At 34.9% G+C, this 26,061-nt stretch overlaps 1 protein-coding gene and 1 long non-coding RNA gene across 2 annotated transcripts in view; one reads left to right on the forward strand and one right to left on the reverse strand.

The window, feature by feature from the left end:
- The window catches only part of LOC127875196 (uncharacterized), a 78,011-nt gene that overhangs the window by 34,898 nt on the left and 17,052 nt on the right, over positions 1-26,061 (reverse strand). The window lies entirely within an intron of this gene.
- Positions 5,551-9,745, forward strand: LOC127875213 (uncharacterized). The gene is made up of 3 exons (XR_008047325.1): positions 5,551-5,839; positions 6,073-6,216; positions 7,624-9,745. It is a non-coding gene; the product is annotated as an uncharacterized LOC127875213 (long non-coding RNA).

A 26,061-nucleotide genomic window follows, 5' to 3' on the forward strand; every position in this document is an offset into this window, starting at 1 on the left:
AAAGAATCTCAATGTTTTAATTGTACTGTATCCATGGAAACCAAGATCTATACACAACATAATTTATTTGAAAGAGGTGAAAATAAAATAATGTATTAAAAAGACGTGAACATTAAATATTATGTTTATTAAACCTTGTAAAAAAACAAACACAAAAAGCAATGTTATAACAAATTGCATTTTTAAATCTCTTAGCAATTCAGATTTAATTGTAATTCAAGTATTATATACATCTTTAAAGAATTAAAACAGATCCCATTTAATTAAGTATATACATAGACAAACATAATTTTCTCAGATTTGTTTAATATTCATTTAATCTTACAATTAGTTTACACATGGCTATCTTAAAACATATTAAATGACAATACATTCAGGAATCATTTATTTTTAAGTGTTAGTTGCATGGCAATGATCACAACTTTGTGGTCGCCATGGTTACTATTGTAAAAACTAACTGAGGAGCTGCGCCATGAGCGCATGATACGCCCGTCGTTCGCCAATGAAGTAGTAAGGTAATAAATAACCCTTTGAATCATTTTTTTACTTCAGTTTATTTGTATTTGAATACATGGTTTATTTTATAAGTACATGAGCATGGAGCGCCGTCTCCTTGACATTCATACCATATCTTTTTTTGAGTATATGTATGCATTTCTTTAGAGGATATGGAGTTGAAGTAAACCTGTTATAGATATTTTGACCAATAATAAAAGAGAAATGTAGATGGGTAAGTGGTAGTGTACAATCGGAATAGAAAAAAGCTCACCTTGTTCAATTTTTCAGGGATACTAAAAAAAAAAAAAAAAAAATCCATCGAAGGATATTTGAGCTACAGTAGGACATTCAATGAAATCACGAAATTTTGACGAACAAAGTCCCATAACTCTGGAACGACAATTCAGAATTCCGTCAAAAACGAAAGGGGATCAGGGTTTATCAATATTAAGATTGTGTTAAAATTTGAAGAAAATCTGTCAAAGGATATTTGACGTAGCGTACGACATTAACAGACGGACGGACGGACGGCTACGGTAGGACATTCAATGAAATCACGAAATTTTGACGAACAAAGTCCCATAACTCTGGAACGACAATTCAGAATTCCGTCAAAAACGAAAGGGGATCAGGGTTTATCAATATTAAGATTGTGTTGAAACTTGAAAAAAATCCATCGAAGGATATTTGAGCTACAGTAGGACATTCAATGAAATCACGAAATTTTGACGAACAAAGTCCCATAACTCTGGAACGACAATTCAGAATTCCGTCAAAAACGAAAGGGGATCAGGGTTTATCAATATTAAGATTGTGTTAAAATTTGAAGAAAATCTGTCAAAGGATATTTGACGTAGCGTACGACATTAACAGACGGACGGACAGACGCGGGGTATACCATAATACGTCCCGTCTATGACGGGCGTATAAAAATGCATACAGTTGTTTAAGTTGGCATATAATATTAGAATGAATTAAAATAATAAAAACAAGGGACAAAATTGTCACAAAACCAGGTTTTCATTGTGAAAAAAAATCTGATAAAGGGAGAAAACTCAAACTGAACTTTTGAAATGAACAAACAAAATTAACCCCCTTTGTAAGTTTGTTTTTTTTTTAAATCTATTTTTAGTCGTGGCGACCTTGACATTGGAGATATTGACGTGATTCTTTCGTGCGATACACCGTCCCATGATGGTGAACAAATGTGCCAAATGATTTTAAAATCTCACAATGAATGACATAGTTATGGCCAGGACAAGCTCATTTATGGCCATTTTTGACCTTTGAACTCAAAGTGTGACCTTGACCTTGGAGATATCGACGTAATTATTTCGCGCGACACACCGTCCAATGATGGTGAACAAATGTGCCAAATGATTTGAAAATCTGACAATGAACGACATAGTTATGGCCCGGACAAGCTTGTTCCGCCCGCCCGCCAGCCAGCCCGCCCGCATTCGCCAATCTAATAACCAGTTTTTTCCTTCGGAAAACCTGGTTAAAAAACTGCATAATAAAATGAGTTTTTGTAAAATGTATTATACATTCAAACATATTCAATAAATATGAGTGCGGTCTTGAGGAAGTTTATAACTCTTAAATCTACAATTGTTGCAGCACATTATGATAGACTGCTCATGATTTGAAAATATTACAGCAACTAGGTGTACTATGAGTTATTAGTCACATATTGTTGGCATTTCTACATCTGCAAGTGGGATAGACAGGAATAGTTCCTTTTTCACAGCATTCTTATTCTTCCTCTTATAGCACAGGCATTGAGCAGAGAGGCTTAGTGTTTCCTGTTGGATTGGTATACAATAGGTTATGAAACTTCTTCCCAAGAAGGTCAAGTATTACTTGACATCTTCTGCACATTGACCCTGTCTGGCTTTTTATCTTCCAGCTGGCATGTCTGATGTTATTCTGTGTACATGTAAAACAAAAATGAGATTGAATCAGTTTTCATGAAATTAAGCAAATTGAGGTCATTATGCTGCTAAATGGCAACATAAAATTTAAATTGCACTTTCACTTTTATACAGTGACAGACAATGAGTATAGGGGAATTTCCTGATAGGAATTTATCCAAAACAAAACTGTGATTTTTTTAACAAATTTAGGTGGGAAATATAAATAATTAAGTGATGGAGTTTCACAATCAATTATAATAAAACAAATAACAACTTCATTTATTAACTTAATGTAAACCAAATATAAGGAACTGGAAAATTTTACAGTCGCCATTTTTACTTTCGTTTTCAGCTGTAAATATAATGTATTTTGTAAATATTTTGGACATAAAAAAGTGAATTTTATTAAAAGAATAACACTTACCTTTTCAAAGACGAATTCAAACATTATTATTAGCATCGAGCTGAAAACAGTATCAACATGAGTTGAAAAATTGTGTGTGGCTATAAACTAGCCGTTGCCAAATTCGTTAAAAGGGGAGTAACAAGTGAGCTCATTGAAATTTTCAGTGGCCGACTTTGGTAAAATGGAAGTAATAACTCAGCTCATTGACATTAAAAGGTCAAAATCAACTATTTGTTTGCTAAAAAATTCTTTCAAGTACTAGTCTATGCCGATATTTATATTACTTAAATAAGATAAATGGTAAAATCACAGAAAACCTTAGGCAATGTATCAAAATTTAGCGCAAGTTAAGCGATGTCATTTCGAATGAGTTTTTTCATTATGAAGCTTGCCGAATTAGTACCAAAAGTCTCAGAACACGACACATATGATATTGACTTAAGCAATTATGCATCTTCGAAAAATGTATCGTATTGTATATATGTACTACGATGTTTATTAAAACTGTTCCCTGGGGTACATTTAAGTATACTTAAAAGTACCCCAGGTACATGTCAGTAGTACCCGAGCCGACAATGACCAATTGAGCCTGTATGAGGCTTGATCATTTTCAATTTCAAATTATTAAAATGATCCAATGTGAATGTACTGACATTAATTGCTATGATATTACCCAAAAGAAAACATACAAGCTAGTCAATTATACAAATAAGCACAAGTGAAAATCTTTATAGTAATTACACAACATACAATCTACTTTACTCACCCATACTATAAACTTGTTGAAAATAGCAAACACAAACAGTATTTTGATGTCACATTCATTTTCATTAAAATGATGTAATCATTAATTTTATGAATGGATACAAAAGGAATTAGAACACAGATTATTGTATTTGCTTCACAACGACAATAAAAAACATAGGTCATGTGGTATGTAAGAAAGAACTCCACGCGAATCAACGGTCACTGTTTTATGGTAATCTTTTTACCGGCTTATCTCCAGTTGATGATGGTATCCCGCCAACACCTTTTTGGTTCACTTATGCGGCCTTTTTGAGAAGGCCTTCTTGGTAAACGGCCTTTCTGGTACTATACCGTCTCTAACCTAAAGCAAAACAGTGAATTTCTACTTGTATGCAGCAATGTTTTCCCTACCACATGCACACAGACATGTTCAATAATAAAGTCATGGCAAGTGCCCATACAGAGAATTGTGTCATCAAATAAATGACGATTTTGTTTTTAGAGGGTATAGCATTGAACACCAAAAGTATTTAGTATACTGTAACCTGAAGTATTACACGTTCAACATAAGCGGGTGGGGTAAATCAGTCTTCATTTATTTACATCGATACATACACGTTGGCAGTAATAGAATGAGTAAACATAAATAATATATTAAGAAACACCAGAATTTAAGATAAAACTTACTCATTATTGTAAGATTGTATTTGGGTCACACCGGGATATATTATAGTATTAAAACATTCATCGTTAAAAAGTTTTGCTAAAACCAAGGCATGTATACAGTTGTATAGCAGGCAGACCTAGAGGGGTTCAAGCGTTGCCTTAGCCCCACTCTACTCCCCAGTCTACTCCTATAAATATGAGGTCGATTTACGTAGCTTACGTCTAATTATTTGGACTACTCCCCAGTCGTCCCTGAATGCACAAAACAGTGTTTTTAACAACTTTTAACCTATAAATATGTTTCTTCTTGTTTAACACTATCAGACTTTTATCTTCACCTCACTTTCATGCTTTGAATTCTCCCTTTCAATGCTTTTAACAGTGCCCCAGATAATTATTTGGGAAATAGGGTTATCACCCATGGATTTTGAAAAATAGGGTGATTTCATTCTTGAAATGGGGTGAACTTAGTTATAAAATTGCATACCTTATAATCATTTCTACTCTACATCTGTTGAAGCTGCACACTTGTATAGATTCAATAAAACTGTAAACTATTATAATTAACTTTAATAAACAGATGGTTCATAACATCTTTAACCATTGAAACAGTCCATAATATAAACTTTAAACTTAAAAAAAAAATGTTAACACAAATGATTCGGCATTTATTGGCTCTTGCTTTCTTGGTTCAAAATGTTTGCGATCGACTGATATTTTGGCGCAACAATCGCGGACGTCTTTCGACCTCTCTTAGACATTTTTATTTCGCATTGTAGTAGAAACTGAAAGAACAGACGCTTTACAAATACATGCATAATGAGCGACGGATTAAATCAGATTAAAAACGCATGAATGTCGTCGTAAACGCTTTAATTAAGTTATGAAATCTAGTCCGCAGAGCTTTTAAATAACTTTGACTGATTTCCTGCTCCGTCATCCAGGCGCTTTCTGAATAAAAGCGTGGCCGCGTTACGAAAATAATTCCAAAGAGAAAATACCGAAAATAAGCAAAGCATTTTTGATCGAAGCTATTGTACGCATCAAATTTGACGAATTTGCGTAAAAGTCAAATTCGTTGCGTTTTCAATACGCATGATATTGTATTTCTTTGCGTTTTTAAACATTTTAATAGGGTGAAAGACGCAGATACGCAGCTTATCTGGGGCACTGTTTTAAACCTTTTATTCTTGCACTGACACGCGCACCTGCCAATAGTACCCGCAAGGGGGTTCCGGCAGTATTGAAAGATAGATAGATAGAGGTAGCACTATACAGTTTTGAGCCTTAGTATCGAATTGGCAGGGAGAAATTTCTAATAAATAGGGATACAATAAAACTGAGCAGCAATAATAGTGTTTTACAAGTTTAAAGTATCAGATTTGAGTGGTGGTGGTTTGAAATGCATGCTTAGTGAATTCGAAAATGTGTCCAGTGCCTAGCCAGTGTGTCTGCTGGGCAGTCAAGGTCATGAAATACGTACATGCTGGTTTCTAGCTCCGAAGGCTAATTTTGCATGAATTTTAAAGGTGCCTCCACTCAACTGAATTTCTGCAAAAAAACGCGTGGATGACCCTAGGATTCTTCGGTGTCGGTCAAATATCTGGTTAGTGATGCAGTAAAGCAGAAAGTGTTTAATGAACTGGCATTTGCAGTTTAGTGGTAAATTTGTGTTGAAAATCACAGAAATGGCCTCGAAAACAGGTGACATTCAGACCCCTAAATTGGCTGATTTTCCATGATAAAAATATACAGCAAGTGGGTGCACCATGGCTATCCATGTATTTTCTGGAAGACATACCCCCAACAATACTGAAGATATGTTTTGTATGATTTCAGGTGTAGACGTTGTGTTAGCTGTGAGGACGGACAGTGCCCCCACCCCGGCAGCCAGTAGCCGATTTGTGAAAAACTGTAGTGTGCCCCCTAGATGTGTTGTCAAATGCTATGTCAACAAAGGGGAACTTCTCTATACGTTTTGGGGTTAAATTCTACGTATTTGCCATTTGAAAATCAATGCAATTTAGCAATTATAATGGACCCTGTAAAACAAATGTTTCTTTGCCCTATTTACTATCAAAACTGACAGCAAATATTGCATCGGCAATGAACGACGAGTCGGTGCGTCCAATTCATAAATCAGCAATCCAACAATGAAATAAATAAATAGTTTCCGGGTGAAATCGATATATATCGCTTACTTTTTCTTAAGGGTTGCTGCTGTCCTCAAATAAACGTTAAATCGGCTAACGTCCTCGTAAACGTTGAATGCGTTCAACAAAAGCGGCCATGTTTGAGTACTGCTTTATAACTTGAGACATGTATAACGCTGGCTCAATTATTTTTGCTCAAACTCAAAGATGAGTCTGTCTCAGTACTCAAAAACGTTTTCGTGATCACCAACTTGAGCAAGGTGTTTACACTCATCTCAATAGTTGAGCAAAATCTCAAAGTTGAGTCAAAATATTGACTTAAGTATGTTTGTGATACTAGGCCCATATCATGGGATGCAGAATGGGCTCCGATACAGGGATTTTGTAGCCTTAACATATTTTAATTAAGGTACAGAAAAACAAATAAAATTAACATATTAATAATTTTAATACATGTATGTACAGTAAAACTATAGCATAAAATATGTTACATGTTACCAATTCTAGTTATACAATTTTACAATCGAACTTTAAAAGTATGTATCTTTCAACAATAAATAACAGTAACATTGAAAGGAAGACCATCCTATCATACTTCTCAATAATAAAACAGAATTGAACTTGTCAGTTATACTGACACAACTGTACAAAATATACATTTGAAAATCAAGCCGAAGTCCATTTTTGTATACTTAGCAGAGCCCATATGTGTGTCTTGTTCTGAGAAAACTGGACATAATGCATGTGCTTAAAGTGTCGTCCCAGATTAGCCTGTGCAGTCCGCACATGGGCTAATCAGGGACAACAATTTCCGCTTTTATGGTATTTTTAGTTTCAAGGAAGTCCCTCATTACCGAAAATCAAGTTAATGTGGAAAGTGTCGTCCCTGATTAGCATGTGCCGAGTGCACAGGCTAATCAGAGACGACACTTTACGCTCATGCATTATGCCCTGTTTTCTCAGAACAAGACACATGAAATTGTATGTGTTATGAAGTGTTTCCAAACAGAATGCATATATTTCATGTTAACAAAATTGTTTTCATTGTAAAAAAAAGCATTACATTTTCATCACAACAAATGCTATTTTGAAAAGTTTTGAATGTTTTTAATAAATTAAGGATTTTTATTATTTACAAAAATAAAAGCTTATGATCAAAATGAAAAATAAACATTTATGGTGATTGCAGCTTTTTTTTCAACAATCTAACTTCGAGCATTATCTTCTTTCTCTTCAGCTCTGCTAATGACATCACCTCAAGTTGGTGTCATTGTCGTGACAGCTGCAGTGAATCCTGACAAAGACAATTCATTTGTCATACTATGACATATGTAGAAGACTGAGAAAATAAATGTACTTTGGATTATGGAGTTAATTTATTATCAATAAGTGGAAAAGTGTTTATCTTTTTGATAGCCTTTGTTGTATAAAAATACTATGTACAAAGTAACAATGGTATTTACTTTTTTCTTTACCATGAGTTATTCTTTTGTTTGATTGGTAGGGTAAGAGTGGGGACTCGGTACCTGTAAGTGCTGGTTGGGGTATAGTAGGGTGTTAGTACCTGTAAGTGCTGGTTGGGTTATAGTAGGGTCTCAGTACCTGTAAGTGCTGGTTGGGTTATAGTAGGGTCTTAGCACCTGTAAGTGCTGGTTGAGGTATAGTAGGGTCTTAGTACCTGTAAGTGCTGGTTGGGGTATAGTAGGGTGTTAGTACCTGTAAGTGCTGGTTGGGGTATAGTAGGGTCTCAGTACCTGTAAGTGCTGGTTGGTTTAGAATGGGGTCTCAGTACCTGTAAGTATTGGTTGGGGTATAGTACCGGTAGGGTCTTAGTACCTGTAAGTGCTGGTTGTGGTATAGTGGGGTCTCGTTACCTCAAAGACTGGTTGGGGTCGAGTGGGGTTGGCACCTTTGACTTAAATTATGTTTGTTTTATTAAAATATCATTCACATATTAAAAGGCATAGTCAAAAACTACTTGACTGCAAACAAGAATTTATATACACCAAATATATGATAATATTATGTATTTATCTGTTTTGTTTTTGTTGTCTTTTATTATGAAAATATTTTTTTTAATACCTGCTTCCATAATCCACCGATTCACTTGGCCCTGCAACCACTTCCATGTATTGTGTATGGGAAGGTATTGTTCTGAAAATAGTTTGTTTCATGTAGCGTATATTTAAGTTCAAAAATAACTTTGGTACTAAAAATATCAATGAAGCAATTTAGATAATTCTTGGTTATGCAGTTCTGCATGATTTTTTGCACTTGTTTTCGTATGATGTTTTTAATCAGGAAATAGATGAACTTGTTTTATGATTGTGCTGGTGTTTTATGTAGTTTGTCTTGAATATTACATTAATGCATATAAACATTAAATGCCTCATCAGATAAAAAAAAGGTAAAACAGTAATATACTGCTGATCAACATTCAAATTAAAAGATGATAAATAAGTGTCTTACACAGCTGAAAGCGACTAAATTTTAGTAAAGCTCTTGTCAAGTGCAACTGTCGCAGCCCCAGCGATTGAAGCTGACTCTGTACCGACCACATTCATGACAGCCTCTGTCAATATGTCTAGATTTTTGTTTAAACAACCTCCTCCTAAGATAAACATTTTCATTATTTATAAGACTAAATGGATGTGTGGTTAAAATTGTGAATCCACATTTATGAATTCTTGTTCAAACATGAATGAGTTTTACTTTTGATTCATTTTAAACTTGTAACCTCAGTGTAATGACTTTATTCAAACAACTGAATTTTTGAAGGTGTATTGTTATACCATTACCAAAAGGTTTTACTTTACAACAAAATTAAACAAAAGCAACATTGTTAAAAATGACTTAATAGTCTCAATTTTTTTATACTTTACATGAAGAGGACTTGGATTTTCAAAGTGATTATAAGGCATATGAATAAAAAAAAATGAGTACTTATTTTAGAGGTATTAAAGCATTAACATTTATAATTTTCTTTTCCTTATTATATAATTATTTATTTCTCATTTAATTGATGACTACCTGAGGTTGTTTGCTATAAACATTGTATATGTTTTATGCAATAAAGAATATGGTATGGTATGGTACCTGTCAATGAACGGTCTCTCATGTAATCTCTGTAAATGAGACGGTGCTTGGCTACCTAGTTTAGCCACTTTTTTGCAGCTTTTCTGCCGTCCTGTTTTTAGTTGCTTTTTGATTGAAATTTGTTTCAACTCTCGCCCACATCTGCTTTTTTGTTTGACGTGTTATTCCTCTATTAAATACAGAACTTGTATTCATTAAACAATCACATACAATGTACATAGCTTTGACTGCTTTATATTGGCTTTACCGGAATATGTAGCAAATAATGCAAATAAATTGGTGTTAAGATTTCAATAGTTGTTTTATTATTATAATTATAATTCAAAATAAATTTATGGTGAGATTATCATGCATGTTTAACAGTTGTTTTCATACAGAGACTCAATGAGAAAATGGTAACACACATATTTTTACATCAAACTATACTTTCCATTCCTCCAACAAAGTCTTTTACAGATCTTTTAGCTTTGTTCTTCTGAATGCGTAATTGCTTTTATGAGTAGACATACAGCTCAGACTCAGTAGCTGGGAGTTTGATTATTGCAACTTCTTTTAGCTAGGATGAAATATTTTTATACAGTAACTTGTAAAAAAATGTACAGAAACAAATGTATGTTCAATGTTGAAATTGCAAAATCTGCTAGACACAAAACAACATTCACTATAAATTGGTTACCTTCAGTGAATCTATGTCGCATCAGATCATAGTTACTCAATCCATGCAAAAACGCAACACCACAGTCTTCCACCATTAAATTGCATAAGATTATGCAGTCGTCTAGCGAAAATTTCTGTTCCCTCCCTTCTTATTTGACACCATTGTATTTGTCAAACTTGTCTGTTTACATTCCTTTGGAAATTTTCTATTTTTAGAAACGGGAATTCCAATTCTTGACGAAGGTGAATGGTTACAAAATGACATAATTATGAAAGAAATATAGAATCACATTATTCCAAACATACCATTATGCAACTATCCGTTCTCTGTTCAGACGTGACACATTTTATTACTTACGATTGAAGATTGTTTAGACACGTAACATTATAACAATCGTTCAACATTCGCGCGAATATAATTCGTTGCACATTATAACTATTCAATGATAATAAAAAATATTGTATGGCCTTTCTGGTATACCATGAGACCTTTTTTGTTCACTTATGCGGCCTTTTTGGTGCGGCCGTTTTGGTAAACGGCCTTTCTGGTACTATACCATTATAACTGTTACTCTAGTCTACTCTGAACGTTTGAGCGATTTCATTATTATCGGCTTTAACGCAAAGTAGATGGAATTACGTCCTATATACAATTAAAATAATGTGTTTGTAGACTTAAAACACATTACACTCGCGTATTTGAAAGACACACTTTGTTCACCGACGTTGCCATATTGTTTTGCTTCGCAGTAGTAAACGCGCATGAGCACACCTGCAAAAGGCGCTTAATCTGTCGATAAGACAAATATTTTACGAACGAAAATAGTTTTATTTTCTAAGAAGGTCACAATAAACTTAAAGATTTCCTACACAAATTCAATGTGAAAGCAATAACTTTAACAAAAAATAAAGTCAAACTTGTGCGCATAGATATCCTCACAACCATACCTTTTCTTAAAGAGCATTCCAAGCCGCAATGGTTTAAACAATAAAAAAGGGGGGTCATACGTTATGCAAGAAAGAACTCGAAGCAAATCAGCGGTCACTGTTTTATGGCCATCTATTTACCGGCTTCGTACCAGTTGAGAAGGGTTTCCCGCCATCTGTCAAAGTCTTATGTAGTCTCCAACCTTCAAGCAAAAGAGTGAATTTCTGTGTAACATCAATGTTTTCCCTACCACAGGCACAAAGAAACATTCTAAAATAAAGCCATGGCAAGTGCCCCTACAGAGAATTGTGTCTTCTTATAAATGATGTTCATGTTTTTAGAGAGTATAGCATTGCACTCCAAAATATTTTAGTATATTGTAACCTAAATGAGAAATTTATTCTGATTAAAATGTGTTTTTCTTGCATAGCATTATCTTCATATGCATATTGCAGCAAAATATTAAGTTTGGCTGGATTATCTGTTCATTTGGCCATTTTATATCATATTTTTACACGCGGGTGTTTTCGGTCCAAAGAAGGCAATTTTAGGCCTGTTAACGCTTAAATGTCCCTTTAAGATTTAAAGTTGTTGTGTTCAATATATGCAACAAAATACCAAAACAAACCAAATGGACAGGCACGTGAGGCTTATGCGGGGTGGGGAAAGAATGAATTTGTTATATATTTTCACTCAAAGAAAATTTGATAATGCCTTTTTTGTTCTTTTTTTTACATTACCCCAAAAATGTCAATTTCAGAGCAAAAAAATCCAATTTCATCACAGACAATAAGCAAATTGGTGAAAATGAGCGATCAAAGATACGTTGAAGTGTAGAAATCAATAAGCTTCCAACAACTTGTTGTTTCGCACCAATAAAAGCGTGAAATCTTGAAAGCGCCTTGTTGCTAGGAGCCAATTTGTTTACCAGCTGCCAATGATATATTCTAGCATATAATGTCATGGGTGCCTTTAAACTGCAGAAGATGGTCAATATTCACTGCCAGCTCTCATTAAGAGGTTAAAGAGAATACAAAATTTCATATTTTGGGCACAAAATAAGTACTTTTGACTATTTTTATGGTGGCAATCTGGTCAAAATGGGGCTTCATAACCGAGCCAAAGACAAAAATGCTCATAGTGGGGGTTTAGAATGGAAGGAAAGGTTAAAAGGAACAAGAAACACACATGTAGGAAAGCCTTAAAAGCTTAGAAATGAGGTTTCATGTTGTAACAGGGGCAGAAAGGCAGCTCAGATCAATGCAAGCTTCCTGAAAGGGGTTTCTGGTAGCAGAAAGGCAGCTCAGATCAATGCAAGCTTCCTGAAAGGGGTTTCTGGTACTTCTTCTGGGGACACAGCTTCCCGCAGAATTCTCAACACAACAAATATCATTGATCCATGTCACCTTTGTATGCAAAGACAAGCGAATAAGGTCAATACTTCCCTTAAATCACTGAATGAGAGAAGCATGTACCAAATAAAAAACAAAACTGGTTGCTGAAATGCCAAATTTTGGCAAAAAGATCCCTCTAAGGTAAATGATGAAGGGGACACTTGCTACAACAATCCTATGTTTAAGTCGGACCAGCGGCGTAGACAGGCGTACTCAAGTACTCATTTGAGTACAATTCGTTTGCATAGATGGAAAAATAAAGTGGTCGAAAAGTGCAATAAAAACATAATCCTAAGGGGGGTCAGGTTAAAGGCATTCAATAAATTTAGTAATTTTCGACAAAAGTCACATGTTTTAAAGATCGGGTATTAATTCATTATTTACGATTTGCTCCATTTACTTTAAAACCCCTAACACTAAACTACTGTAATCGTATGCGATTAAAGGTGCACAAACTGTGTTAATTAATAGGTAGTTATTTAAGATGCTGGTACATGTCACTCGGTGTTTCGTCTACACATGTACACCATTTTAATTTTATAACGAGTCATCTGGTTGGTATTTCTAATAGCCAGCATTGTGCTGGCCAATGATACGGCGTTTTACAGCCGAGCATTCGGTCGACAAAAAAATGGCAGCAAAACACATACCTATGCGAGGGGTATTTGTTCACCATACACAATAGTAGTACATTTAACAATCTTGAACCCCTAGAGTAAGCTCGGGGGGGGGGGGGGGGAGGGCAAATTTATGATACTGCTGCCTGTGACAAGAGCTACCCGTCCATGGAATGTTTGATCTACTGAAGCATAAAGTTATTGTAGATCTATTTTTATCTTTTTCATTACAATGTTGAATTAAAACTAATATATTATATTTTAATCATTAAATCAAAATATGGAAAAGCTGTTATTGTGAAATGTTAACAAGCATTTGATTCTATATTGATTCGTCTTACGCAATTATGGCTCAGTAATTAGAGTGGAAAACTAGTAATATGGCGATGCGAATTCGAATCCTTTCAAAGGCATGTTTTTTTTTCGTTTTTACCATAAGTATTGTTGAATTTGTAACAGGATAAGCGGCGACTCATTAAAGGGATCTTTTCACGGTTTGGTAAATTGACACAATTGAAAAAAGTTGTTTCAGATTCGCAAATTTTCGTTTTAGTTATGATATTTGTGAGCAAACAGTATTACTGAACATTGACCATAGTCCAATATAGCCATTATATGTATCTTTTGACGATTTGAAAACCTAAAAATTAAAAAGTGTTGCAACGCGAAACGATTGAATAATTTGGAGAGTTCTGTTGTTTTCGTTTAAATTAACGAAACTACGAAGATTGCTTATATAAGGTATAAAATACTCAAACTGTGTATACCCGGCGGAATAGCCGAGAGGGCTAATGCGTTTTTACTTCAGACTAACTCCAGGACTCCGTGCGTCACTGGTGTGAGCCCTGGTACCGGTTACTTTTGTTTCCTTTTTTTAATTTTATTCTTGATTTTTTTACTGGAGCCTTTAAGATCCAATGTTTACATTTATCAATATAAAGCATTTAATGACAAACTTCAAAAGATGCCAAAATCTGTGAAAAGGCCCCTTTAAGAAAAGCGCAACAAACCTTGTTTCAAAAGCACACCTGGATGCGAAATTCTCTAGCTGCAGATGGTATATTCTGTGCACAATTGTAGACCTTTTTGCTTATACTCAAAATAGGAGGCTTGCACTGTTATTTAGAAACGAACATTGCAATCAGTAAATATTCAGAGGTTGCTGTTAGAAATGATGGTTTTGTTATACTGCTTGTAGATTTATAGCAATCACTAATTGATTGGTTTAAAGTTTGAAAACATTGACATTTGAAAGTTGCATTTGTTATGTGTTAAACCCTATCCTTTGTGCATAGGAAGCGATTTCAATGTTTCAATGTTTTATTTTTGCGTAGCTTCCAGGGGCCTCCGGCCGTCGGACCACTGGCCAGGGCTTTAATCGAAGAAAAATGGTATCATTCACGAGTTTATCACGCCTTATTTTGCACTTATATCTTTTATATTGCCTGAAACCTCTCTAGAATGCACGCACGGCTTCGTAGAAATAAAAAAAATACGGGGGAGCATGCCCCCGGACCCCCCTAGCATGCCGTTTGCGTACACTGAAAATCAGCCCAGCTACGCTCCTGAGTCGGACGCCACATCCTTTCCAGCCGGGACCATGACTGTAAGCTTATTGTGAGAAAACAATACCAAACACACGCTAATTGTAGGGTTACAAGTAGCATATCAACTCAGATGTACTGAATACATGCTTAGGAACAAGGATAAACCTGTTAAGTGCCAACTTCCGCTGCCAACAAAGCACGAGCTTTACGTGTCAGGACGCGGAGCTATCAATACAAACTGCACGGGAAATTGCTCGACGGAAAGGATTTGAGTGACCACAAACCTCATTATCACAGTATTTCACACCTTAAGCATAATAACTATGCTTATTTGCTTGTGTACATGATAATAATTTAGTATTATTACCTGTTTTGCCATCAACAACCCTTCTCCAGTTCCCAGACATATATTTACCTGAAAAGGTCAAAATACCCAATAGAAATAGGTATACAATGAAAAAAGAAAATGCATTTATGTATTTTATGTGTATTTCTATGAATAATAGCAAGTGATAAAGCTTGTTATGTTCATGATTGAACTTAATATGAAAGCCGGCTCAGTTAAGCGTCTGCTGCACTGTCCAAACTGTAAAAATGTCCGCCATTCCATGTCGGTGACATGGGGCTCTGTTTGAATGTTCATGCTTTACGCACAAACTATTGTTGCGTTACTGGATCACGGAGTCCCTGGCTTTGAATTCTGACTTCATGTTGCACATTCACGCTACACGGTCAACCAAAATGCCTTTAAATTTACGTCGGAAAGCAATTTAGCCCTTATTCGGCTATATAAGGGTGGAGGGGTCAACTTGAAAAACAACTATTACAGGTCAAATAATCTAAATTCATGCATTAAATGCACTTATATTCTTCTCTTTTGCTAAGAAATGACTAAAAATCAGCTTTCTCAGTCATATTTTGTACTTGCAGATGATATTTCATTTTTACCTAGAGTTAGTTTAAAGGAGAAATTTATTCTGATTAAAATGTGTTTTTCTTGCATATTATTATTTTCATATGCATATTGCAGCAAAATATTAAGTTTGGCTGGAATATCTGTCCATTTGGCCATTTTATATCATATTTTCACACGCGGGTGTTTTCGGTCCGAAGAAGGCAATTTTAGGCCTGTTGAAGCTTAAATGTCCCTTTAAGATTTAAAGTTGTTGTGTTCAATATATGCAACAAAATACCAAAACAAACCAAATGGACAGGCAAGTGAGGCTTATGCGGGGTGGGGAAATAATGAATTTGTTAGATATTTTCACTCAAAGCAATTTTGATAATGCCTTTTTTGTTCTTTTTTTTTAAATCACCCCAAAAATGTCAATTTCAGAGCAAAAAAAATCCAATTTCATCACAGACAATAAGCAAATTGGTGAAAATGAGCGATCACAGATACGTTAAAGTGTAAAAATCAATAAGCTCCAATAACTTGTTGTTTCGCACCAATAAAAGCGTGAAATCTTGAAAGCGCCTTGTTGCTAGGAGCCAATTTGTTTACCAGCTGCCAATGATATATTCTAGCATATAATGTCATGGGTGCCTTTAAACTGCAGAAGATGGTCAATATTCACTGCCAGCTCTCATTAAGAGGTTAAAGAGAATACAAAATTTCATATTTTGGGCACAAAATAAGTACTTTTGACTATTTTTATGGTGGCAATCTGGTCAAAATGGGGCTTCATAAACTAGCCAAAGACAAAAATGCTCATTTTGGGGGTTTAGAATGGAAGGAAATGTAAAAATGAACAAGACACACACACATGTAGGAAAGCCTTATAAGCTTAGAAATGTGGTTTCATGTTGTAACAGGGGCAGAAAGGCAGCTCATATCAATGCAAGCTACCTGAAAAGGGTTTCTGGTACTTCTTCTGGGGACACAGCTTCCCGCAGAATTCTCAACACAACAAATATGATTGATCCATGTCACCTTTGTATGCAAAGACAAGCGAATAAGGTCAATACTTCCCTTAAATCACTGAATGAGAGAAGCATGTACCAAATAAAAAACAAAACTGGTTGCTGAAATGCCAAATTTTGGCAAAAAGATCCCTCTAAGGTAAATTATGGAGGGGACACTTGCTACAACAATCCTATGTTTAAGTCGGACGCCACATCCTTTCAAGCCGGGACCACGACTGTAAGCTTATTGTGAGAAAACAATACCAAACACAAGCTAATTGTAGGGTTACAAGTAGCATATCAACTCAGATGTACTGAATACATGCTTAGGAACAAGGATAAACCTGTTAAGTGCCAACTTCCGCTGCCAACAAAGCACGAGCTTTACGTGTCAGGACGCGGAGCTATAAATACAAACTGCACGGGGAATTGCTCGGCGGCAAGGATTTGAGTGACCACAAACCTTATTATGACAGTATTTCATACCTTAAGCATCATAACTATGCTTATTTGCTTGTGTACATGATAATAATTTAGTATTATTACCTGTTTTGCCATCAACAACCCTTCTCCAGTTGCCCTCGGCTAAGTCCCAGACATTTCTCTACCTGAAAAGGTAAAAAAAAACAATAGAAATAGGTATAAAATGAAAAAAGAAAATGCATTTATGTATTTTATGTGTATTTCTATGAATAATAGCAAGTGATAAAGCTTGTTATGTTCATGATTGAACTAAATATGAAAGCTGGCTCAGTTAAGCGTCTGCTGCACTGTCCAAACTGTAAAAATGTCCGCCATTCCATGTCGGTGACATGGGGCTCTGTTTGAATGTTCATGCTTTACGCACAAGCTATTGTTGCGTTACTGGATCACGGAGTCCCTGGCGTTGAATTCAGACTTCATGTTGCACATTCACGCTACACGGTCAACCCAAATGCCTTTGAATTTACGTCGGAAAGCAATTTAGCCCTTATTCGGCTATATAAGGGCGGGAGTCAACTTGAAAAACAACTATTCCAGGTCAAATAATCTAAATTCATGCATTTAATGCACTTATATTCTTCTCTTTTGCTAAGAAATGACCAAAAATCAGCTTTCCCAGTCATATTTTGTACTTGCAGACGATATTTCATTTTTACCTAGAGTTAGTTTAAAGGAGAAATTTATTCTGATTAAAATGTGTTTTTCTTGCATATTATTATCTTCATATGCATATTGCAGCAAAATATTAAGTTTGGCTGGATTATCTGTCCATTTGGCTATTTTATATCATATTTTCACACGCGGGTGTTTTCGGTCCGAAGAATGCAATTTTAGGCCTGTTAAAGCTTAAATGTCCCTTTAAGACTTAAAGTTGTTGTGTTCAATATATGCAACAAAATACCAAAACAAACCAAATGGACAGGCACGTGAGGCTTATGCAGGGTGGGGAAAGAATGAATTTGTTAGATATTTTCACTCAAACAATTTTGATAATGCCTTTTTTGTTTTTAAATCACCCCCAAAATGTCAATTTCAGTGCAAAAAAAAATCCAATTTCATCACAGACAATAAGAAAATTGGTGAAAATGAGCGATCAAAGATACGTTGAAGTGTAGAAATCAATAAGCTTCCAACAACTTGTTGTTTCGCACCAATAAAAGCGTGAAATCTTGAAAGCGCCTTGTTGCTAGGAGGCAATTTGTTTACCAGCTGCCAATGATATATTCTAGCATATAATGTCATGGGTGCCTTTAAACTGCAGAAGATGGTCAATATTAACTGCAAGCTCTCATAAAGAGGTTAAAGAGAATACAAAATTTCATATTTTGTGCACAAAATAAGTACTTTTGACTATTTTTATGGTGGCAATCTGGTCAAATGGGGCTTCATAACCGAGCCAAAGACAAAAATGCTCATTTTGGGGGTTTAGAATGGAAGGAAAGGTTAAAATGAACAAGAAGCTAAGAAATGAGGTGTCATGTTGTAACAGGGGCAGAAAGGCAGCTCAGATCAATGCAAGCTTCCTGAATGGGGTTTCTGGTACTTCTTCTGTGGACACAGCTTTCCGCAAAATTCTCAACACAACAAATATTATTGATCCATGTCACCTATGTATGCAAAGACAAGCGAATAAGGTCAATACTTCCCTTAAATCACTGAATGAGAAAAGCATGTACCAAATAAAAAACAAAACTGGTTGCTGAAATGCCAAATTTTGGCAAAAAGATCCCTCTAAGGTAAATGATGAAGGGGACACTTGCTACAACAATCCTATGTTTAAGTCGGACGCCACATCCTTTCAAGCCGGGACCACGACTGTAAGCTTATTGTGAGAAAACAATACCAAACACAAGCTAATTGTAGGGTTACAAGTAGCATATCAACTCAGATGTACTGAATACATGCTTAGGAACAAGGATAAACCTGTTAAGTGCCAACTTCCGCTGCCAACAAAGCAAGAGCTTTACGTGTCAGGACGCGGAGCTATCAATACAAACTGCACGGGGAATTGCTCGACGGCAAGGATTTGAGTGACCACAAACCTTATTATGACAGTATTTCACACCTTAAGCATCATAACTATGCTTATTTGCTTGTGTACATGATAATAATTTAGTATTATTACCTGTTTTTGCCATCAACAACCCTTCTCCAGTTGCCCTCGGCTAAGTCCCAGAAATTTCTCTACCTAAAAAGGTCAAAATACCCAATAGAAATAGGTATAAAATGAAAAAAGAAAATGCATTTATGTATTTTATGTGTATTTCTATGAATAATAGCAAGTGATAAAGCTTGTTATGTTCATGATTGAACTAAATATGAAAGCTGGCTCAGTTAAGCGTCTGCTGCACTGTCCAAACTGTAAAAATGTCCGCCATTCCATGTTGGTGACATGTGTCTCTGTTTGAATGTTCATGCTTTACGCACAAGCTATTGTTGCGTTACTGGATCACGGAGTCCCTGGCGTTGAATTCTGACTTCATGTTGCACATTCACGCTACACGGTCAACCAAAATGCCTTTGAATTTACGTCGGAAAGCAATTTAGCCCTTATTCGGCTATATAAGGGTGGGGGGTCAACTTGAAAAACAACTATTCCAGGTCAAATAATCTAAATTCATGCGTTTAATGCACGTTTATTCTTCTCTTTTGCTAAGAAATGACCAAAAATCAGCTTTCCCAGTCATATTTTGTACTTGCAGATGATATTTCATTTTTACCTAGAGTTAGTTTAAAGGAGAAATTTACTCTGATTAAAATATGTTTTTCTTGCATGTTATTATCTTCATATACATATTGCAGCAAAATATTAAGTTTGGCTGGATTATCTGTCCATTTGGCCATTTTATATCATATTTTCACACGCGGGTGTTTTCGGTCCGAAGAAGGCAATTTTAGGCCTGTTGAAGCTTAAATGTCCCTTGAAGATTTAAAGTTGTTGTGTTCAATATATGCAACAAAATACCAAAACAAACCAAATGGACAGGCAAGTGAGGCTTATGCGGGGTGGGGAAAGAATGAATTTGTTAGATATTTTCACTCAAAGCAATAATGATAATGCCTTTTTTGTTCGTTTTTTTTAAATAACCCCAAAAATGTCAATTTCAGAGCAAAAAAATCCAATTTCATCACAGACAATAAACAAATTGGTGAAAATGAGCGATCAAAGATACGTTGAAGTGTAGAAATAAATAAGCTTCCAATAACTTGTTGTTTCGCACCAATAAAAGCGTGAAATCTTGAAAGCGCCTTGTTGCTAGGAGCCAATTTGTTTACCAGCTGCCAATGATATATTCTAGCATATAATGTCATGGGTGCCTTTAAACTGCAGAAGATGGTCAATATTCACTGCCAGCTCTCATAAAGAGGTTAAAGAGAATACAAAATTTCATATTTTGGGCACAAAATAAGTACTTTTGACTATTTTTATGTTGGCGATCTGGTCAAAATGGGGCTTCATAACCGAGCCAAAGACAAAAATGCTCATTTTGGGGGTTTAGAATGGAAGGAAAGGTTACAATAAACAAGAAGCTTAGAAATGAGGTTTCATGTTGTTACAGGGGCAGAAAGGCAGCTCAGATCAATGCAAGCTTCCTGAAAGGGGTTTCTGGTACTTCTTCTGGGGACACAGCTTCCCGCAGAATTCTCAACACAACAAATATCATTGATCCATGTCACCTTTGTATGCAAAGACAAGCGAATAAGGTCAATACTTCCCATGAATCACTGAATGAGAGAAGCATGTACCAAATAAAAAACAAAACTGGTTGCTGAAATGCCAAATTTTGGCAAAAAGATTCCTCTAAGGTAAATGATGAAGGGGACACTTGCTACAACAATCCTATGTTTAAGTCGGACGCCACATCCTTTCAAGCCGGGGCCATGACTGTAAGTTTATTGTGAGAAAACAATACCAAACACAAGCTAATTGTAGGGTTACAAGTAGCATATCAACTCAGATGCACTGCATACATGCTTAGGAACAAGGATAAACCTGTTTAGTGCCAACTTCCGCTGCCAACAAAGCACGAGCTTAACGTGTCAGGACGCGGAGCTATCAATACAAACTGCACGGGGAATTGCTCGACGGCAAGGATTTGAGTGACCACAAACCTTATTATGACAGTATTTCACACCTTAAGCATCATAACTATGCTTATTTGCTTGTGTAAATGATAATAATTTAGTATTATTACCTGTTTTGCCATCAACAACCCTTTCTCCAGTTGCCCTCGGCTAAGTCCCAGACATATCTCTACCTGAAAAGGTCAAAATACCCAATAGAAATAGGTATAAAATGAAAAAAGAAAATGCATTTATGTATTTTATGTGTATTTCTATGAATAATAGCAAGTGATAAAGCTTGTTATGTTCATAATTGAACTAAATATGAAAGCTGGCTCAGTTAAGCGTCTGCTGCACTGTCCAAACTGTAAAAATGTCCGCCATTCCATGTCGGTGACATGGGGCTCTGTTTGAATGTTCATGCTTTACGCACAAGCTATTGTTGCATTACTGGATCACAGAGTCCCTGGCGTTGAATTCTGACTTCATTTTGCCCATTCACGCTACACGGTCAACCAAAATGCCTTTGAATTTACGTCGGAAAGCAATTTAGCCCTTATTCGGCTATATAAGGGTGGGGGTCAACTTGAAAAACAATAATTCCAGGTCAAATAATCTAAATTTATGCATTTAATGCACTTATATTTTTATATTTTGCTTAGAAATGACCAAAAATCAGCTTTCCCAGTCATATTTTGTACTTGAAGATGATATTTCATTTTTACCTAGAGTTAGTTTAGGCCACAATATACTAAAAGATTTCCTACATAAATTCAATGTGAAAGCAATAACTTTAACCAAAAAAAGTCAAACTTTTGCGCATAGACATCCCCATAACCATACCTTTTCTTAAAGAGCATTCCAAGCCGCAATGATTTAAACAATAAAAAAGGGGGGTCAAACGTTATGCAAGAAAGAACTCGACGCGAATCAGCGGTCACTGTTTTATGGCAATCTATTTACCGGCTTCGTACCAGTTGAGAAGGGTTTCTCGCCATCTGTCAAAGTCTCAAGAAGTCTCCAACCTTCAAGCAAAAGAGTGAATTTCTGTTAAACTCATGTTCTGATTAAACGAAAATCAAAATATTTCCTTACGAGTGTTACGCTTTTTCCTGTTTCTCTAAGACGATAAATTTAGTGACATGAAAGTATGCAAACCTGATATTTTGGTTGGAAATAAACAGGCGAGATTTTTACCATGGATGTGTAAATCTATTTTATTAACTCTTAATATGATATTAGGTTCGTAGAAAATAAATAAAGCGAGGCAATAATTATTTTTTGGAACAAAATATGTATAGTTTATCAGTATATCAGAATGTGTTTTATTTTGTATAACCTGTTCTACGCATTTTTTTTCCGAAATTATAATATAAACACAAAAGATCAGACAAACATAATGTTGAGGCAGTATTCATAGTTTTAACTGAAATCCATAAAAAATATCAATCACAATTGCTAGATTCAATTTATAACATTGGAGATGGCTATGTTTAAATTGTGTATTTTATAATGTGTAGATTATCGCAAGCAGAAAATTGCATGTAAAAAAACTCAACATTAACTTATTTGTTAATATAAATTGTAAGCAGTACTTTATCAACTTCGAAATGATGTACAAATGCACGTGTAAACAATTGGACTACTGTTATCTATAATCATTTGAATAAGGTTTAATAAAATTTCCAATATCATTGTTAACAGCTTTATTCTTCCGAATCATAAAGCCATATGTTAAACGAATTTGTTTCTTTTACTGCATAATCTGAAGTGTTTCTTTCAAAGTCAGATTTTACTGTACATTTAATGTGAGGTATACATTTCCAAGACACTTGCACTATTTCATGACTTTCATGTCTAAATACATATTCTATTCATATATGCATTCATATCAGATAAGCTATAACAACCTATGAGTGCAGTGCTTGTTCTTTTCTTTCTATAGTCATTAAATCAAACTAAATTCTTACCAACGTGTCTTCAATTCATAGACCAAAAGTGTTATCAGGTTGACGTCAGCTCAGTAATAACTACATTTGAACACATTCTCGTCCTAAAGTCCCTGCTTTTGCTGTGTTGAATACTCGCGGTCCGTTTTGAACAAATGCGATAATAATCCTGATCTTGGGATATCCGGCAGGTACACATTGATTGGCATGGGTTATAGTTAAATGGTGGAATGGAAATTAACACACAAGTAATATATCCGGCAGAGGATTTATTACCGGGCATTTTGTGTCATGAAACAGTCAAGTTGTGTGCAAAAAGACACTATGTTTCATATCTTATGTGATTAAGGATTCTGTCAGTGATTTGATTATAACTGTTTTTGCTAAATATATTAAAATAGTTATATATAATAAGGTTAAGTTAACTTTTCAATAAGAGTAAGGTAAATTATTATTTTAAGAACTTACTTTGTCTTTATTCTGAAAATTTAACAGATTATCCTGATTATAGTTAAAATAAGGAAAATAATAGTTAATAAGAACGATTTTTTGAACATTGATTTTATGCTTTTGTAAAGTGGTGTAAATAAAAATGTTACTTCCTATTTAATAAGACCAGCTTATTTTTCTTTTGCTTGAATCTTTTTAATAGTTTGATTTGCTTGGTAAAATAATTGTTTAGAAAAAAGTCAGCATTGTTATGCTTCTATTTTTGTATATGTCTATCTTTTAGTCTGTATAGTTGCTTATTGGTATCAGAATTTTATCGAGAATTTAATGTGGTATTGTTAAAATTCAAGATTTTTTTTAAATTACTTTAATTCAAATAGTAAAATTGTCTGTAAATTGCAATGTCTGTTTGACGACTGTACTTATTTAATATTCAAAATATGTCAGTATGTTATATAAAAAATGCGATGAATTTACAATATGCTGATAATTTAAACAAAAGTTGATAAAAAGTATTAAAATTTACTGAAATTTAGAAGGGTATTATAATTTGACATCAGATAGTTTGTTGAACGATTCGAAAATTACTCTTTCATTATTTAACAAACGGTATTTATTTTTCTTCAAGTTATTTTTTTTTCCAAAATAAGTTACATAATGACCAATGTCCCTGGTTATGATTTTTGAATATTATTGTTTTATCATATATATAACCGCAGTAAGCTTGTATATACATCGTCGCTGACACCAAATGTTATGTAAACGTTTGCCCAAAATGATTTTTTGTTTGGCTTAGATTTGCATTGGATGAGATTAGATCCCGACATTTATTGAAACCTTGGCCTATACAAGATCAGCACGAAAGGCAGAAGACATTTGTTCGGCTTTCACTAGGTCTCTTCCGATGGGCAACTCAAGTTTGTCGGAATTTGGCATCACAATATGCCCTACAAATCATCGGAAATATTGCACAAGGCTTGAAGTTCACCCCATCTGACTCCACACCCTTATTTAAAGCTTTGTCCGAGACGTTTTCAGCCAAAAGGCAGGCGGCGGGTGTAAGCCTGAACTATATGTCTACCCGGGACTAATTACTGTTCTACAAACTGGCCATTACAATGCCCACCCATTCACTGGAATTAACACACTCGACTTATGCGTACACTCCTTTGACCCCCGAACTAATTTCAACCTTGGCCCGAAACTATGTTAGCTCCACAAGCAAACAACGCTTCATCAATTTGCATGTGGGCGTTACTGGGGAACAATCTTGTTCAGAAAATGGCTTTTACAGTTGCCCACAAATTAACTTAACATACAGTTGATCCGTTACTATTAATCGTTATAAAAACGAGAATATTTGCTAAAAACATACTCGATAAAAGCTTGTTTATTTAAACAAAACAGGAGCTTGTTAAATAGACAATTAAACATATATTTGCATGTATTGTTTGGTTCCCATTTTTTTTCCTTGTCGATTCCATTTTTATCACAAGAAACTCATATGCGGGTAGTAATAAAAACGTTTATTAATCACCGTTATTATAAGCAGGAGCTTCATTATCATCATTATTAACCACGTCATCATCAACATGCCATTTGCATGTTTTTAATGCTAAACAATCAATGATCTACTTTTTCTCTGTTGACATAGCATTTTGTCACTAAATAATCACGGAGCATTCGATCATTATTTATAAGGACTTGTACATTTTGTTATAACATTATATGTGCTACTTTAAATGGTATTTGCATGCTGCTTCAAAACTATGGAGTCATTCGCATATATAGCCAGGCTGTTAAGGTATCTTAAGCTTTCAAGAGTAACTGCACCATTTCCTCATGTTAATGCTTACAATAAACACGTAAATTCACATGAACTTGTTTGATATACTTGTGCCCATCTGACATTGACAATGAGAAGCACATAATTAAAATAATTGTTAGATCACTTGAATGCTTAAATTGAACAGCTTCTTTGCCTGTGTCAATTAAAAAAATTGTTTCCCCTTTTTGAGTAGAAACTTTGATAAAGACGTTCAAATGCAATGCTCCATCAATCATCGCTTTATCTGCTTTTACATTTAGTCATTTATATTTTATGCACTTTTGGTGGTGATTTTCTAGCGATTGCATGATACCGTTCGTGAGCCGGTTCGTCGCGCAGATAACACCATGTTCTTAATAATTTAGATACTTGAACTGATTTTGCTGATGACCATTCCTAATAATTACTGTTTCCATATTAAATTTCGTGACTGACCTGGTGGGCATGTTGGAATTGTTGAATTGTGTTGAGCGGTAGCTTAACATTGACTTTCAAACATTTTATAAGTGACCATGTACTTAAAATAAATTAGTTTTCGACAAAATTCTAAATGACCGACTGACAGCCATTGTATAATTTAGTATTTTTCAGATCTCATTAAGTTCATATTATAATAAAATTCAACTACGGTACTTTGTGTATGCAGGTTTCAAAGATTTCAGTAAGAAGAAAATGTTGTTAAATAAAATCATGAAGCTAAACATTGTAAAATAAACAATACATTTAGTTGCATATATTGTGTAGGTCTTTTTATTA

The sequence above is a fragment of the Dreissena polymorpha genome, chromosome 3 (assembly GCF_020536995.1).
Source record: "Dreissena polymorpha isolate Duluth1 chromosome 3, UMN_Dpol_1.0, whole genome shotgun sequence".
NCBI lineage: Eukaryota > Metazoa > Mollusca > Bivalvia > Myida > Dreissenidae > Dreissena > Dreissena polymorpha.